Source organism: Eptatretus burgeri, chromosome 2, assembly GCF_056783735.1.
Source record: "Eptatretus burgeri isolate ZD-2024b chromosome 2, Ebu_testis_v1, whole genome shotgun sequence".
NCBI lineage: Eukaryota > Metazoa > Chordata > Myxini > Myxiniformes > Myxinidae > Eptatretus > Eptatretus burgeri.
This window is the reverse complement of record NC_140962.1, coordinates 139,604,326-139,616,786: the sequence shown is the minus strand read 5'-3', so window position 1 is coordinate 139,616,786 and position 12,461 is coordinate 139,604,326. Positions and strand designations below refer to the sequence as shown.

The window sequence follows — 12,461 nt, the reverse complement described above, 5'->3', positions numbered from 1 at the left end:
ATTTTTTATCCTGATTCTCGTCTCCGTTTTGTGTTTCCTCCTTCTTAAACCGTTTTTAACGATTTCAAACCGATATTTTATTCCTTGTTTAACCACTTATTGGGCTGGAATCCTTTTGCAGGGTATTTAGTGAACAAACTTTGGTAGATCATGGGTGATGAAGGTTGTGGTCAAGTTTCATTAAGTGTCTGTGGTTTCATGGAAGAAACAAATGCATATTCTGTGGGGTAACCCACAACCCCCTTCCCCCCAGTTGGAATTTTCAGTGCCTGTGTTAAAGTTGCAGACTGAGAAACCATTCCATATATAGGGAAGGGTGCTTCACACTTCCCTTGATTGCTGCAGGAGTCTCCTTCCAACACCGCCGTTACATATTTGTACCACACAAGAACAGAGCTCAGCTAATAGATTAATGAGCAAAAACTAGCAGAAAAGCAAAAAGTATGGCACTTCGGTGTCATGTTTCCAAAGCCCTTAATTAGATATATTGGCTGATTATATACCAAGTTTCAGCGAGTTTTAATGTATTTGAGATATGAGCGCTAACACGCCGAAGGTTGCACACACCGTTTTATCGGTCTCCGAAAGAAGGGGTAGAACTGTGCTCAAGGGGCTGCGGAAAACAATCTGGTCTTCTTGACTCTAGAAATAAGCAGCTATGCTGTTTTTAACAAATTAAATGTCCTTCCCCACTTCAAAACCATTGCTTTGAAGGGCATAAAGACGCTGCAGTTTTTGGGACAGGAGAGAAAAAATTCTATTTTTGCATCACCTCGTTGCTCTCCCTAAACTAAACAACTTTTTTTATTCTCAACTTAAAGCCCTCCCACCAGTTTCAAATGTTTCCAAATTCTGGGATTCGGATAATCCACAGGGAGATTTCTTCCTTAATAAGGTCATGTGACGAAGGAGCATTAAACAGTGTAATATTGCCTTTCCAATGACCCTTAACCAACGGGACTTTGGTTGGTAATGAAACGTCTAACAATACTGTGCGGTAAATGGTCTTTATTTTGATGACTCCGCAATGATTCGAGAAGGAATTCCAGATCCTCGAGAAACCTCGTACCCCAAAATGCCTTGAGATAAAGAAATAGTCAATACGAGATTCAGTGTAAATTCCGTGACCTGCCCACGTGTGGCCAGGATTACACAAATGTAACTCGTGGAATAAATCGCTCGGGTCAAAAGAGGGCAACATTTGTTTTGCAACAAGACACGATAAATCCCGTTTAGACCATGAGCCGTGACAGGTAGCAGGGCTATAGAAATAGGGTTCCGTTCCACCTACCGGGGTGGGGCGGGGGGGGGCGACCTGGTTCATGCATATTCTGCAAGCCAATAACCCCAAGTCTGCTGTGTTGAAAGTTCTCCACTTGAATCCCTGCAGTTTTTCCACACGAGCCGTCCTATCATTCCCTACCAGAGCCAAAATGGGCTATTTTCGGCTCTGAAGCAAAGTTCAGACCTCTGCCGAACCAGGCATCGCTCAGCCTCTAAACTTGGTGGGCCAATAGACGTTAGTGCTGTGTACACATTTCTGAAATTTGGGACTTGTCCACCAACCGGTCACGTGACCATTCAAACTGAAAAAACGATACTTTGTTCAATAAGGTCAGAAAATGAGTGGATGGGTGTTACCTCCTGTCCACAACTAGCATCTACAGTAAAAACATTCAACGCATCGCACCAAATAGGTTCGAGTGAAATATTCTGAACTTTAATAAACAAAATCATGGTTCATCAATATGCGCACACATCTCAAGAGTCCAAAAATTCGTCCAAACCCTCCTTGATGGTTATTAGTAACAACTTGACTTTTTACGAGAGGAAAAGCTTGACTATCTGTAGTACAAATCATCATCATCTGATTCAACTGACAACTTCAGTGACAACTTAACTTTTTATGTGAGGAAGAAAGCTTGGCTGTAGTTACAAATCATCATCATCAACTGATGGCTGTACATTGCAACCATCTGTACATTTACACATATCTGTGCAAGTTACATTTGCATTCCTGCACGAACAGTTGGAGGTTCTACATTTGGATACCTTACAACCACAGTGAGTAATCGTCAGAAGAATGTCTGGCGCTAGATTCAGTCATCCATTTAATAAAGAGCTGCCCATCGACGATGTACCACCCATGACCAGCAGGAGAAGGGGCCCTGATCCACTGGGAAAGCGATCTGTGAATGGCGGCCTGATAGTTGGCTGTCAGGGCGTGCATGCGCAATGCATCCTTTGTGGGGGGAAGACTTTGATCCGATGTCGAGGACACACAACGCATTTTGTACCTTGCGCCATTGATATCATCCAGAGTAGGTTGCCCGTCCAAGTGGCACACAAAGGATTCCAACGGTGCCATAGTTGCTGGTGTCAGGGCAAAATCTTGCCCAAGTTCCATGAAGGAACCTATAAACACGTCATTTTCCAATATGAGAGTCAACGCATTTTTTTCCCCTTTGCCATAGAACCCACTCGTCGAATCACATCCTGTGAAGGTGTGAAACGCAATCAGGGATTTACACAAGTCAGGGCCGAGGGATGACGCCATCTTTCGCAAATCCAAGATGAGTGATGTGTCATGAATCTTTTTTCCCCATCATGAAGAGAAGGTTGCATGACAGTTTTGGTTGCAGCGAAAGAGCAATGATGCCGACTTCAGAGTCGCAACTCGCGATGACAATATCCTGGTGAGTTGCGCCAGCATGCTTCACGTGGAGTAGGAGCTGGGTATCGGCCGCCTAGTGATCACAGCATAATTCGTCAATCGGACTGAACACTATGGATCCATCCTGGCATCTGAGAAGATAGCATTCTTGCCCATGAGTGATGAAGATATCAAGATCTCTGTCGAAGACGGTATGCAGTCTGACGTCTTTCCATGCCAACAGGAGGAAAGAGACCAGGGACTCCTTGTTGCGACCGCTTGACAGAAACGTTGTCCATTGGTGGGGTGTCTTCTGCTCTTTGCCATAAATTGGAATATTCTGACAACCACCAACAGCCCTCCTGGTCCTTTCCACGTTTTTGATGCTGATGTCTTGGTAGAAATCAACAACAAGCACTCAAGAGGACTTGTACCTCTTGGCGTAATGCACCAAGACAGAGAAGATAGCATCGGCTAACTCTCCGAAGGTGGACGGAACCAGTTTGACTAAGTGAATCAGAGCCCCTGCATCAACAATAATGGCTGCATCAGCAAGGATAGAGTCTCTCAGGTGGCCCGTACATTTCTCTTCAATGAATGTCAAGAGCTGCAATTTGACATTCTTGGCCAAGGACACAGGGCTGGCAAGAGCAAGAGAAACAGGAGCCAATGAGTGAGACAGAATATTTCAGAGGTAAATATTCTGATGCTGTCCAATGGCAAAGGAGTCTTGAGAATAAGTTTCTCTCATTCTTTTGAATGACTTCCTTCCCACCTTTCGTTTTTGACATTTTTGAAATGAGCTGGTTCGCGAATATCTTCAGCTTGGAGAAATAAGGAGTGAGTGGGGAGAATATATCCGGCTGAGATTTAAGCTTCTTGCTGGAGCCTCCAATCACGTCAGATGCGTCATCCGAATGGGTCAGGCGATCTCTGATATACCTCCCCAGAGTTTTCTCACCAGCCTCGTGAGCAGACAAAATATCCAGTTTGGCACGATCGGAGACGACAACACCTGAACTGAGACAAACCAGTTCATCGGCGTCATGGTCGAATGGGTTCACCATGCTTTTGATTGTTGTCATGATTGACTTGACAGCCGTTTCATCCTTCTTGACTCTCAACTGATAAAGACCCTTCCTCTTCGAGACCTCAGGAGATAAACCAGCCATTGACTCACATTGCCTCACGATGGTAGCGCGTTCTGGTTGGGTGAGAATCCTTTTCTGTATGGCACCTGGTTTTAGTCAGACTTGTCAAACTGCCGCGAGCTTTAGAGTCACGGTTACAGGTCTGTTCTGTGGCCTGATCACAGGCAATGGACGAGAACGGATGGCGGTCTTGCCGTTGAACAGTCCACTGCCCTCTGATGAGGTTCTCCTCGTGACAGGCAGGATGAGTGATCGCGACATTGACCATTTCGATCAATCCAATACACAGGAAGGTACCTGGCATAATTCTCCCTGTCTTATGAAAAAAAACCAAGGTGGCATGAATCTGACTGCTGCCAAATGGAGATGCCAGTCTGATTCCCTGGTGGCCCTAATGAAAGTCAGGAGGGTATGTACCGTAATCAAGTACGAATTCCAAAATGCAAAAGTTGGACATTCATTGCAGCGTTTTTGGATGAAGTCAGAGTACACAGTCATCAGAGCTTCAAACTCGTCAGACTCGACTATGTCCTGGAATCTCGGTGTTGGAAAAGCAGAATGCAACTTTTCAGTCAGAGAAGAAAGTCTATTCTGATCTTCCATCGGAATAGACGACATGAAAGCTTGCATCTGAAGCCGCTGCAACGCCTCAATCATCATCTTGTGAGCTTGAATGCTCCTATTGTAGTGATGGTCAGATAGTACGGTTTTCATAGAACCCTGCGCTATCACCTCTGATTCAATCAAAATATCCTCGAAACCGGAACCCATGAACCGCTTTCCCAACACAGCCTTGAATGCCATGCAGGTGTGAAATCCACCAAGGCGTATGATCAAGCACTGTTTCAAGGTCTCATCGAGCAACCTGGTTTCTTGGGCTTTGGCATAGATTGCCTGGTCGAATACAAGAACCACATGGGCAAGCTCAAGGCGGTCACACATCTCCAGACTACGACTTATGACAGTGTTCACAGTTGACATCTCGGTTGGGGATGCTTCTATGACTGGAAGGTAATGAAGCGCAGATTTTTTAAGGACCTTCTCGGCCTGTAGGCGGTTGTTGAACCCAGCCCAATTACATGCCATAGCAGTGTCATCCATGCTTGGAAACTTCAGCAACATATATGCTAAGTCCATCTTCAAGGCTGGAATGATTGCACTTTGAAACCATTCCTCAGAGAGATGGTTGCCAGGTGTGATCATTTTTTGGCCCTTCCTCTGTTTCCGATGGTGTAATTCCTTGCCAGTTTCCGACGACTGGAATGAGGAACGACTACTTTTTTTTTGGAATGGTGCGTCGAGGCGCTCCTTCCACTTCATGGATGACACACTGGACTAAAATACCATTTGTATGATGGGAAGTCCCATGGCCAAAGTTTCCTCAGCGAAATCAATATTGTCCCATGCAAGAATAGTTGGGGCTTTTTTAGCAAATTGTTTGGGCACATCATCTGCTGACAACTGCACTTGTGCCAGACTGCTTTCAAACCTATGAATGCTGTCCCAGGTGGCACAGTGGCCTAGTCTGCTCAGCAGTTTGACCAATTGAGATGAACCAGTGAGGTGTTGCAAGGTAAGACCCAACACGAGTGACTTTGATGTCTGCTGCTTACCTTTTGAGGTGAGGTACATTATGTCCTGGCACAGTGAGATAATTTTCAGGTGATCATCACCTGACACTTCACAGCGATCGGTTTTTGAGGTGGGGCATTTACCGACACCAGTACACCACACTATCAGATTGTGCAGTTCAACTGGCACAGTTGACTCGGCAGCATCAAGGCCAAGGCAGCTGGATGATGGAGGCCATGGTCCACTGACATCCGGGAAGGCACAAATGGCTTGCCCGACCAGGATACCAGCACTATTGAGTGTCATTTGTTCTTGCCGCTGAGGAAATGATAGCATGTCATCCGTGTCACTTTCTATTTCTGAACTGTTCTCCATCTCAGTTGATGAAGATGGAATCTGATCCATGAGGTCAGTTGCATCCAGGTTTTCGCAAAATACCATCTGACATCTGTTGCGGCAGAAAGGCGTGTAGAACCGCAGCTGAGGATAATCACGCTGCAGTCTCTTGAGTTTGTCCATGCTGTGGAAAAGCAAGAAGTTTTCATGAGTAGGCATAAAAAATGTGATGTAAAATGCTGAAAGAAATTGTGGCATCACAAGATACACATGACAATGCACCATGAGAACTCATGTCAGCAAGTAATCACTGAACTTTTTGATTATTCAGGTACAATCCGGTTTCTTTAACAGTGCCTCACCGATAATCAGAAGCATCTTTCCCCTTAATTTTCAACACGAGCTGCACAAACAGTTGCATTAGCTTAGTCATTCGCAATATGTCCTTTCCAGTAATTGGTCTCTGCTCAATCACATCTGTGCAAAATGCACGGTATGATGCTCCATACAATGCTGGATTTTCCACACTGAAAAACAGAAACAGTTTGAAGCACAGGCCTGAGTCATACAGCTTGAAAAATATACCTTTGTGACTATCATAGGATACTACTCACCTTGGTCTACTTCCTTTACTCAGAAAACGAGTGTAGTTTTTACGAGAAGAGTGGTGATACCTCACTTTAATGGCTGCACAATCCCGGCCTTGAGTATGCAGTAAGATGTTCTTTCCAACACTGTCATTCTTCAATCGTGCAGCCTCAATCAGTTGACCTGAAAAAAATTATCAAGGGAAATATATTACCCATGTAAAGCTATTGATCATATATAGGTTATGGATGCCTGTATATTACAATTAAAGAAGAAAGAAGATGACATTCATATTGTTGCGAATTCGTGCCCGCCGGTGTGCGATCGGCCACGTAACTCGAATCGTGACACGTTGCCCACCGGAACGGACAATTCAGTCGTGACCCTCCGGGAACTATCGCCCGGAGCCAGTCATCGGTGGGGGTTTAACTTCACCATGATCGTGCCAATTGCCCACCCGCACAGGATAGGGTTGCTCGCCAAATTCGACCTTCCAAAGTACCTGCGCGAGTGGTTGACCGGGCGATCGTACCATGCCACAGGCCGACTCTAGACACAAATCGCTTAAGCGGTTCGTTTCGTATTACAGGGATAACCAAGCGGAGTTATCGTCGGCCTTGACGGTTCCGATTAATTACCGGGCGTTTTAAACGCACTATCGAATCCCTTACGTGATGCAAGATGGAGGTTCAATAAAAGGAAAAGATGAAGCGAAGTGGGAAAACAGTTCAACAAGCAGCACTTTATTCACACACACAGACACAAAGCAAGCACTTATATACAGCCATACAGTCAAAATGCAACCAAAGCAAGGAAAGAGTTAAAACCGAATAAATGGGAATTATTTACACAGTTTCTACTTACAAGACTGGCACCACCCACAGACATTTACACAAAACCCCAAAAGAAAAGGAAGTCGCGACTTCCCTGGGCGCGTCGTCCAGCCTTGGGGGACTGCAGCCTCGAGTCCCTCCTTTGTCTCCTCCTGTCGTGGCGCACCAAGCTCGTCCCGCGCGTAGCTCGCGTCGTCCGCCCGACAGCTTGGACGGGGTTTTTGGGGGAACGGACGGGGCTCGTTCGGCGCTACTTCCCGCGCTCGCGCACGGGGTCCCAGGGCCCGCACGAGGATCGCAGAACAGGGCAGGAACAACGAGCTCGCGAAGAACCAGAAGGCTCACTCCGAACTCAAACCAAACTGAACTCCGAACCAACCCAAAAGAAACTGAAGACCAACTCATTCGTTCGTTTTGTCGGGGCCAGCTCCGCCCTTCGCCCCGCCCCGTTTTCGGCTCCACCTTCCTTCGAGAAGGTTCCCGAAAAGGGGCGTTCCCTCACCCCGACCGCCTCACGCTGTTCATCCACCAATCTGCGGCGAGCTGCCCTCCCCCCTTCCTTCACACCAAGCGCGGGGAAAATGGTGGGAAAAACCCACAAGTGTCGTTGTTGCTTTGTTTTGTTCTTGTTCAAATTAATAATAGAGAAAGAAAAACGACTAACTGAAGAATCGCAGCCCGAATGGATCACATAAATTCCCTCTATACAACGGGTGTGGGCTAACTACACATGGACTTATCGAGATATCTCACCTGAGGACTCTTTATGGTGTAATGTGAATTTCCACAACTGTAACGATATACTTGATAGAAATATAGTGGGGGGCCGTGCATGGGTAATTATTTCTTTTCATTTCAAATTGATGCAAAAGTTTTGTTTTTGGTACCAATTTGACGGTAAAGTTTTATAGAACAATTTTCGTTCGAGTGTCAAGCTGTCATATCAAAAATAGGTATGTGGGGCTGAGGGTCATAACCCGACCCCCCCCCCCCCCGCTCCGCGGCCTATGCGAAATATAATAATTGCTTTAACTTTTGATTCAGTGAGTCAATCTGAACATATGGGGTACTTATGGACTCGGAATCAAGAGAAGCAACTTGTATTTCAAGCAGATTGCCTATATACGCAGTCATTTTGCCGGTGTTGACGCATATCCACAAAAATAGAGCAAGATTACTAAGGTAAAATCTGTTTTAATAACATGACAATTCTGCTTCGACTCAATGGTAAAGTGAAATTTGTAAACATCTTATGACTGTTCTACAATGTGGTTGTGGCTACACATAACTGTTCTGACAATTGCTTGAATAACTCCCTGAACAAAGTAATATGAAAGTTGCAAATAAATCAGTTATATACACACACCTGTCGGCCAATTGTTGGCCAACTACTTCTCGCATTGACACTTGCAAAGACATGTGCACTTGCACCAAGAGCAGGCACTTGTACAAGTGCACTTCACATCCAGATGAAATGCATCCTTGGCGAGGGGCAGCGAGATCCAAATGGGAAGTAGCTTGCCGTCCTCTTCCCTCCATCCATGGTTAGTGGGGTTGTTGACAGCCATCATTGACATGTGCGCTGTTGTCCAGATGCTGTTGGAAGACACTTCTTTTAATATGTTGACCAAAAGCATCACTTGTTGGGGGAATTCTCTCCACGTCCCGAGTCTTCTGTGAGAACAACATCATTCGGAGGAGGTCAACGTCGTTGCACTCATTTGGATCATTGGAGTAGAGCTGACAGACAAAGTTCGTTACTACTTCTTTCAGTCTTGGCGATGTTTGGAATGGAGTGTCGACAATAGTTGCGAATTCATCCATGAGGGACGGTACTTCCTGCATCACCTTGGAGCAGTATCTCTTACCCTTGAACTTAAAGGAAGACGTGCTGTCTGATCCAGTGAATGCGTGAAAGAGGGCCATGGCTTTGCACGTTGTCGTACCCAGGTTTGTGGCGATAGTGTTCAGGGAGATCATTCTTGTTTTCTTTCCGGCTTTGAAGGAGATACAGATTTCTGCGGCAGGATTCAGAGCCTTGATGTGATGGAAATTGCTCAGAAGGATTACCACAACATCTGTGTCTCCAGTATGGACCATCCCAAGTGACGATGTTTGGAGGGCATGGAGAAGATTTACTACAACATGAGTGTCAGCTTCCTCATGGTTACATTGATCCATTGGTGGATCATTTCCAGCATGGTGTACTTGATCACCTGCAGTGATGTAGACATCCTTGTCATCTGGAAACTGTTCTTGTGTTATCTTTTTTGACAGGAATGCGAACAGTTCCTTCTTGTTATCAACGTTCGCCAGAAACTTCTGCCAGTTTCCAGGGATTTTGGCAGTGCCACATGCACGCTGTCGGGTGCCTGTTCCTCGTTTTTTCCCTTGTACCTCCTTTGATTGTGAGTGCACGATAGTCGTCCCATACAATGTCTACTTGTGTCGATCCTTTCAAGTCGTGGCAAACTCTTGGGCAGAACACCTTGTCAAAATATGAATCAAAGATCTTGCCTTGGACATTTGTACCAGTAGTGGGGCAACTTAGCTAAATATAGCATAACAATTGTGCATTTTTTGAGGAAAGCACCAAATTTGGCACACTAGTAGCCTATCATATTATGAACAGATTTGGATATTGGGCGATCTCAAATTCAGCCGCTGATGGCTGTGGCAGCCATTTTCCACTGCCATCAAAAATTTGAGATGGCCCAATATCCAAATATGTTCATAATATGCTAGGCTACTCGTGTGCCAAATTTGGTGCTTTCCTCACAAAATGCACAATTGTTATGCTAAGTTGCCCCACTACAGGAAGGGAGTGTATCAGTACTCCACCGTCAATAACAACAAAGTCGTAAACATCTGGTGCAGTTAGCTCCTCATCATCAGAAATAATACTGCTTTTACTTGTTTCCATGATGTATACAATTCTGACTTTGTACAAGAGTTGAGGGACCCTTCTGACGATAATGCAGGTGGGTATGGTGAAGATTCATGATGAAAAAACTCCTCCAAATCACCCCCGCGGATGTCCAGTGCTACAAAAGCTTGTTCCTAGAGTTCCGCATGACGTTTGAAGTGCTGCATTCTAAGTTTAGCTGCAGTCGTCTTCTGTGTTTTCTTCTCATGAAACAACAGTAACTTGTTTTGTTTGATAGGTGCTGTCAGAAGTGTGTCATTTGAGTCCAGCACATTCTTCCTAAAGTTGTCGTATTGCTCTTGTCCCATAGACTCGATACAGCTGCAGTCACAGACCCACATACCTTGTTGCCTAATGTAACCAGGTCTTCGCTGTGCTCCTCAAAAGGACTCCCCTTGCTCAGCAACCCCTCTATCAGATCTTTGACATGGCGTTGAAATCGGTGCTGAGAAGCATATCCTTCCTCATGATGAGGGAGTTGTTCTTCATCATCATCGTTGTCTTTTACACCAGTAAAGTCCTCAGCGACACGGCTGATTTCCGGACCTGTCACGATCCAGCGTTCCAGCATCTCGGGGTTCTCTGTGAGACCAATAATGCCACCTACTCCTTTTACCCTTTTGTTTGCTTGCTCATGTGCTTGATCAATTGGTAAGGATGAGAAACGCCGATTGCTTCGAGTTATTGTCCAGTGTCCCATTTCAAACAACATGAATGCTATCTGGGAGATCTTCCAAGTCTCGGATAAGGATTGGAACCCATCTGGCATAATTCTGGTGATCGAGAGCAAAGAACAGATGGACAAGCTTCCGCAGGGTAGTGACCATGAGTTCGAACTTCCGTTCTCGATGTGCTCGGATGAACATGAGAATGATCTGTTGGTACTTGTGTACGAGTAGCCAGAATTGGAACATTGGGCTCTCTTGAGAAGTTAGCATGACCCATTCCTCAGGGCCATCTCTGTTCCACTGTCCTTGTAGGCTCGTTTCAGAAGGGTGTCGAGTACCACAACAGTAACTTGATGAGCATATCTTGTTCTCATTGCATTGGACGTTTTCAGAAAAGATGTGGCTGCTACTTCTGTCTCCACAAGCCCAGCTTCTTTGAGGGCTTCAGGCCATCCATACCCACGCAGAAGGTCTCCCATAGTGCTCCACAAAGCCATTTCAATGTAGAGTCCACCTAGCATGACCACAAACTTGTCTTCCCCAAAGATGTCCAGGAAGATTCACTGCATTTTTTTTTTTTTTTTTTTTTTTTTGCAAGATCATAGAGTGGTTGGTCCACAACCAATACACGTATTTGGTGTGGGTTGAGGTGGTCAGTTGTTTGTTTTTTCACCAACTCCATTCCATGTCGAATCATTTCTGAAGTGGCTGCTTTCTCATGGAATAGTGGCAGGAGGGCTTCAATGCCTTCTTGGGGTTGTCCAACAGCATCTGATCGAGCAGCATGGAATGAAGACCACATTGTTGGTGTGTCCTTTTCTGCATCAGAATCCTCATATCGGATGTCATGTACTGCAGTCATCCATGCCTGTTCGTACTGTTTCTCCTCGTCGAATGCACTCGTTGCTACTGGATGCACATCCTTTACCGGAGGTTGGGTGACGTGATTCCTTCCCACAGGTGGTACAAACGTATATGAACGAGGCAGGATGGGCCCACTGCTGCCTGTTGCTGTTTTGTAAGAGGTGATTCGTAGACATGCTTGATCGAACCCAGGCTGCTGTGATAAAGGGAACTGAAAAATTGAAATCCCAGTTCCATGGAAGGAAGAGCTGACTGCGTGATGTAGGATTGTGATCCAAGTTATCCAGGGCTGCAACGATGAAAATGTGCTGACGCAAGTTTGTAGGACAGACTATATCACCGTTATTCATAGTTTGATCTGCAACAGCCTGTGCAAAGCTAACTTCAGTGGTGAGGACTTTCTTATATGACATGCTCAGAGCATATTTGTGTAGTAGTTCTACAAGCTTCTTACTTCTTGTTTGGGAATGCAATTTGAGGGTCAGGAATACTGCAAGCAGAGGCTCGCAACTCAAGTTCGCAGAAAGAGAAGTCATATTTCGCATAGCAACTTGACTCGCAGATAGGATCTTCCTGGAATTCTCTTGTTCGGGTGATGATTTGGGTCCTTCGAGGAGCTGGCGGAAGAAATACTTCATACGCTGTGGAACAGATGATTGTTCGCAACTATTGGGAAATTAATCTTCAAACTTGAATGGTGTGTCATGATCCAAAACAGCTTTATGGCGAATCGATGCTGCCATTAGTAGTGTACGTGCTTCCTCATCTGGTGTTTGAGTTGCATCTGAAATGATCTTTCTTGCCGTTTTCGAACAAACAAGGAAAACTCGATTTCGTACACCCTTCTCTTCCGTCAAATTCGGGAAGTGT

At 45.4% G+C, this 12,461-nt stretch overlaps 1 pseudogene; it reads right to left on the bottom strand.

Moving 5' to 3' along the window:
- Positions 1-8,224: 8,224 nt before the first annotated feature.
- Positions 8,225-12,461, bottom strand: part of LOC147033320 (uncharacterized) — a 4,975-nt pseudogene continuing 738 nt past the window's right edge.